This window comes from Amblyomma mixtum, chromosome 2, assembly GCF_055824585.1.
Source record: "Amblyomma mixtum isolate Tamu chromosome 2, ASM5582458v1, whole genome shotgun sequence".
NCBI classification, from domain to species: Eukaryota; Metazoa; Arthropoda; class Arachnida; order Ixodida; family Ixodidae; genus Amblyomma; species Amblyomma mixtum.
The window spans coordinates 227,324,928-227,330,927 of record NC_143013.1 but is presented as its reverse complement, the minus strand read 5'-3'; the positions used below and the strand labels follow the sequence as shown (position 1 = coordinate 227,330,927).

Below are 6,000 nucleotides of genomic sequence, written 5' to 3'. Positions count from 1 at the left end.
GCGTCCGTGGAGTGTCAGAACAATTTACTGGAAATTGGCGAGGCTACCGAAGAGGAGGTGACAAGGCTTGCGCCACTGTACGAGTTTCATTTCATTTCAGTTTTGTTTGCCGAAAAAATTCTGGTGGGACATCTGAGCTAAAAGTTGCTTTTGTAAGCTTGACGACGCCTAGGACCCAGCGGTTTACAAGGCAGGGCCAGTCATACAAATATTGAAAACAGGAAAATAAAGGAACGTAAAAATATAAATACCTAAACACAAAGCACAGATAGACGTGTAAAATGTGGTTATAAGTAGAACGTGTATACAGTTTAGAAGTAATGTAAAACTGAAAATTAAACATGCATATTGATGATTTAAACACATTCAAAATCAAAATAAATAACATGAGTCCAACAGGAGATAGAACAGTGCAAAGAAAATAACAAACAGTTTATGTAATGTGGTTACAATGGTTGTGTGATGAAAAAAAGAATATAAAAAATATTTTGAACGATGGAAAAGTTATTGACCAGAACGTATGTACGGACACAAAGTACTGTCGCAACTGGTTAAGGCTGGGATTGGTAAACTGCAAGAGTTTGTTTCAAATTAACGGGAGGTTGTGGTTAAGTGACTGCAGTTTGTAATTGGTGCGGGAACGGCGAATTTGCTATAAACCAGTGCTACGTGTAAATGTATTATTGCCGCTATGTTTAAGGGATGCGATTGCAGAAATAAATTGTCTGAAAGGGCCTGGTGAAACATAAAATGAGCGCAACAGGCGAAATTCATACATATTTTGCATGCGGACGATGTTATAGTGACGAAAATATTCTTCAGTAGAAGAAAAGTAGTCAATGTTAGCTATGTTGAGCACAATCTTTTTTTGTAACATGTGGATCTTTTTAATGTTCCCTTCAGTAGTTGTTAGCCACACTAAATTGCAATAATTAATATATGACGAGAAGAAGGCGTGGTATATTTGAAGTCTGATATGAACTGGCAGAAAAGAACGGCATCGCGATAAGGCGCCGGCTGTTCTGCAATGTTTTGTGCATATGTTGTCAAAGTGTGAATCCCACGTTAATGTTTCTGATAAGGTCACTCCTAGAATATTATGTTCCTTAATAATAGCAATTTCTTCCCCTTCGCACTGAACAACATATTGTAGGTTCACTGTTTTGTTTCGTGGGCGAAAATATTTACAATTGTTTTTGTCGGATTAATCTTCAGTCCGTTACACTGTGACCACAATACCAATTTTTCGAGCAGGTCATTACACCGTATTACAAGTTTATTTTCATCAGGCCCAGATAACAGTATGTTACTGTCATCGGCATAAATAATAAATTGAGCCTTTGAATCAATGGTTACAATGTCATTAATGTATACATTAAATACAAAGGGTCCTGAAATACTGCCCTGTGGCACTCGGGCTTTAATGTGTAGAAAAAACGACTGCTAATTACTAACACGCACACACTGGCTTCTGTCGCGTAAATAAGAGCGGATCAGATTAAGGGGTGTTCTTCGTACTCCGTGTAGATGTAATCTGTGTCAAAGAATGCCATGGCTGAGGGAATCAAATGCCTCAAATTTCGGTGAATAGGCCGAGGGTGAAAAGCTTATCTTCTATATTTTGCAGGATCTTTTCTTTCAGTCATAGCAAAGCATTTTCAGTAGATCTCCCCTCTCTAAATCCATACTGCGCGTCTGAAAAAAGCTTCATTTTATCAAAAAAAATGTGTTAATCTAGATGACAGTATTTTTTCTAGCCCTTTCGAAAACATCGGTATTACTGATATTGGCCTGCAATTCTTAACATCATTTCGGTCGCAAGCTTTGTGTATGACTCTTAGCCTTGATTTTTTCATTTCCATAAGAAACTCACCATCCTCAATGATCAAATTAAAAACGTATGTGAGAACAGGAATAATTAACTGTAAAACATGCTTTATGGGTTTTGTTTGCAAATTATTAACGTCAAGAGCTTTGCTATTGTTAAGTTGCATAAATGTTCTAGATTCTTCTTCCTCGGTAACTGGGTGACAAACAAAACTATTAACTGGGCTATTGATTTCAGGTGCTGCAAATGGCAGACTGTCTTCTGACGTTATGCTATCGACAAATTTCTTATTCAAGTGATCAGTCAGTTATTGGCCAGAAAGTTCACTGTTATTGAATAATATCTTATAAGGCGCAGCATTTTTAGTCTGACGACCTAAGACTCTGTTGATCGCTTTCCAGGCGGCTGCTGGTTTTTCTTCATTACGTCAAGACACAGGTGCTCAAAGTAGGCAGTCTTTGCACGCCGAAGTTCACTGTTGAACTTATTTCGAGCAGCTTTTAACTCTTTGAACACATTCCGTGTGCGCGCATTTAAAAATGCATGGTACAGATTGTTTTTCTTTATCATGGTTAAGTGAACAGGAGTCACCCATGGCTTTTTATCTTGTTTGATTGGTGAAATGTTCTGAAGAGAAAGTGCGCACAGTACATTTTATAAACGTCTGAATGAAACCTGTGTATGCATTATTTGAATTCCGCTTCCTAAACATAAATGACGAGTCTTGTGTTGTAATCTCTTGCTCGAAAGATTTAAGTGCTTCTTCTGAAATGTGTTGGAAAGTGAAAGCGTCGAGGTGATTTTTGTTCGACTTTTTGGGTGAACCATAGAACATGAAAACAGGGCAATGGTCACTTCTATCTGCAGTGATCGTACCAGCGAGGGAGACAGCTGTTTCAATATTTGCGATTAGTAGATCAAGAGCGGAGGATGTGGACACTGTGACACAGGTTGGTGTCGTGATCACATTTGTGGAACCGGTTGAAGTGAGACTTATCACAAAATCATAGGTACTGGCGCTAGCGTCTAGCATATTCAAATTAAAATCACCGCCACAAATTAACTGACAATTATTCGCGCACGAATATCCCAAAAAACTTTGAAAAAAATCAGTAACTTGTTCATACCTGCCACTGGGGGACGGGAAACAAGGGCGAAGATTTCCAGGTTATGCTTAAGTGTTAAAATTTCATAGCCACTTGTAATCAGGCAGTATGCAGGTATAGGCTAATAATTCCAGGAGTCATCAATATAGGTGGCTACGCCACCTCCACGACGGCCATCACGATTAATGACGAAGCTTTTGTAACCATCAAGGTGAACCCTAATATGCCATCGTAGTACCAAGTTTCGGTTATCATTATGACGTTATATTTAAATTTAAACCTGCTCAGTAGAACGGCGATATCATCTTTGTTTTTAGCGGAGCGCGCATTTAATTGTAATATGACTTTTCTGATGCGAGAGGAGTTCGAACACTGTATAAAAAAACAAGCTGGAGGTAATTCATTTCAGGGAAGGCAAAGATGTACGCCTAGTTTGCTCAGCTGTCGGGGGGCGGCGGCGGCCAGACTATCTTAACAAGGTCTTTCTCACTGATGATCTGAATACCTTCCGATGTGTCACTTTGGCGAGCGAAGATCTTCCCGTTCCGCGTCCAAACTGACTTCCAGCGTTGCTCCTTTTTACGTTTGATTATCTTTCCATGAAGTCGATTCAGAGTAGGGCAGAGGTGCTCATTAATGTAAGTGGCGTCCGTGCTGTCGAGTCCAATGTCTTTATTACTGATTCTAACTTTCCTAGCTTTGTAGAGAGTAGTGTCCAGTTTCGCCCCAGACATGAATTTAACTACAGTATTTGATGTGTCAGGTTTTCGAGTTAGAATACGGTGGCAGGCTTCGATATTGCACTCATTAATAGGCTCCTTGATCAGTCGTCTAATTTTGGACACAATTTGCGAAACATCCTCATGGTCAGTCTTCGTGACTCCTTTAATCTTCAGATTGGCAGATCTTGAAAACTGTTCCAGACCTACCACCTGATTTTCAAGGTCGGTTCCTTTGCTTTCTGATTTAGCGCATTTAGCTTGGATTACCTCGTTCTCTGCGGCTGGCATTGCATTTTTGTCAATTTCAGCCTGAAGTTCTGCTTTAACTGCTGAATATCCTTATGTGCGAAATCAAGACTGTTAGTCATGTTACTCTGCTCAGTTCGCAATTCACGTATCTCATTGAGCAGGTCCGTGCCGCTTTGATTTCCAGCTTCAATTCCTCTCTCGCCTTTACAACATCATTTTTGAGCTTTTTCTTAAATTTCTCAAGATCTCTAGACATTGCTTAATCTGTTCCGCGCAGAACCAGCCACTCAAAAATACCACTTGGCAGCAGGGACGAAAGATCAGGAAGAATGTAACAAATGTATAACGTAACATACAGTGCGAACACCAACCTGCAGCGGAAAAGCAGAGCGATGCTCATTCCATGCTTACAGCGGTCGTCGCCACTGCCAAGTGATGGTCCGGTTCCCGAACACGCTCTTTTGTAGCTGTTGGGATGACGTAACTACCCGCGTTGCAGATAGCAGGTGTCGCTCATGCCGCCGATGCAGTTAGTGAATTAAAACTTGAAGCAACGAAGCAAAGCTTTTTTTTTGTACATCCGCAGAGAACTGAGATTTACATACAAGTAAATCCTCATCGAGCTTGAGAGACTGATACTCTCTCACCGGTAACGTTAAAGAAAATCACCGTTCTGAATTATACATTCTACTTTTTGGTACTGTTGAGGAGAGTGAATGCTAATGAAGGCGGCTAAGATGTTCAGTACCAAATGCGTATTTGGAAAGATTCAAGACGTTCACTTTCACTCTGCCCAGATTGCAAGCCGGGAGACCTCGGACGAAGCCTTCGCTTATACATACAGGCAGCTTGAATTTCAATTTAGGTGAAGACCAGGACAAACATTTGAAACGATTAAGATAAGACATCGGGAACTCTTTTCAGCAACAAATGACGAAAGCAAAAAAACAATTATTCCGAAGCTTTTACGTGCAGTGACGTGGCGGCGTAATTCTTTTCAGGCGGGGATAGCGTTGTGAGGTATAGGGTCCTCGCCCCGTACATTTCAAACAAGCCCGCTTTGCCCACCTTTGTATTCCATCTTTTTTTACTTCACCCCTACAGTTAAGTGAGCGGGTGAAATTAAAAAGCTTGTGGGGTACGGTGGCCGCAGCTCGCAAATGACAGGGTTAATTAGAGAGACATGAGAGAAGCTTTTGCCCTGCAGTGGGCATAGTGAGGCGGACCCTCCTCTGTAGGTGTGCACACGGCCAACTACCTAAGAGCCGCGTGACACGTGCCTGCGTGGCAATAGGAGCGAACAGGCAACTCCTACAATGCTGATACATTTTACTCTCTTTTTTTCTCGGGACGACTCTGAAAGTGCCGCGCGTTAATTTCGAATTTGTGCATTCAGCACTGGTACAGTTCTTCTCATTAAGCATCTCTCCGGCCGCACATAAAAACCTACAAGCGAAAATTTCTCTCACCTCGATTATTTTAATAATCGCAATCACCACGGAAACTTCGAGGCTGCAAACATTGTTTTTTACATAGTACACAGCGCTTTAGATTGCGGGTGAACAGTGTGAACATGTTTAACAGCGAGATCATCGCGTGTAAAACAGTTAGTCTCGGTGCTCAACTTGGTACTCTGCCTCGCAACAATCGCATACAGAGCTTCACCTGTAACCAGACTGTAACCAGGTCTCCTGTAACCAGGTCACCTGTAATCAGGTCTCCCATCAGCACGCTTACCTTTTTTTTTCTATTGTCGTTTTCGCTATCGTCACAAGCGTTCCCCATTGGTTGTCTATGGCAGTCTGAACAGCTCAATGCGAGCGATGGTAACACTACAAGAAAAAAAGATTTGCCACATATCAAGAGAATCGGCCATTATCTTCATTATTTTTAAATAAGTACCTTACAGTTATCCAATGTTCAAAATTTTTGTTTGCGAAGATTAGACATGATATGCCACGAACTAGAAGAAGCGAGACCACATCCGCCGTAGTACAACCTCCGCGCAGTTTGTGAGCAGTCTTTGATACATCTTTGTAAGAAACAAACCCAAAAGTAACACATCATACAAGAATCGCTTTTTCTACAAGAAGAT

General features: G+C 41.1%; 1 long non-coding RNA gene across 1 annotated transcript in view; it reads left to right on the top strand.

Moving 5' to 3' along the window:
• LOC149362807 (uncharacterized) overlaps positions 1 to 6,000 on the top strand; it is a 14,656-nt gene continuing 8,656 nt past the window's right edge. The window contains exon 1 of the long non-coding RNA XR_016288531.1: positions 1 to 77. This is a non-coding gene — a long non-coding RNA (uncharacterized LOC149362807). The remainder of the gene's footprint in view (positions 78 to 6,000) is intronic.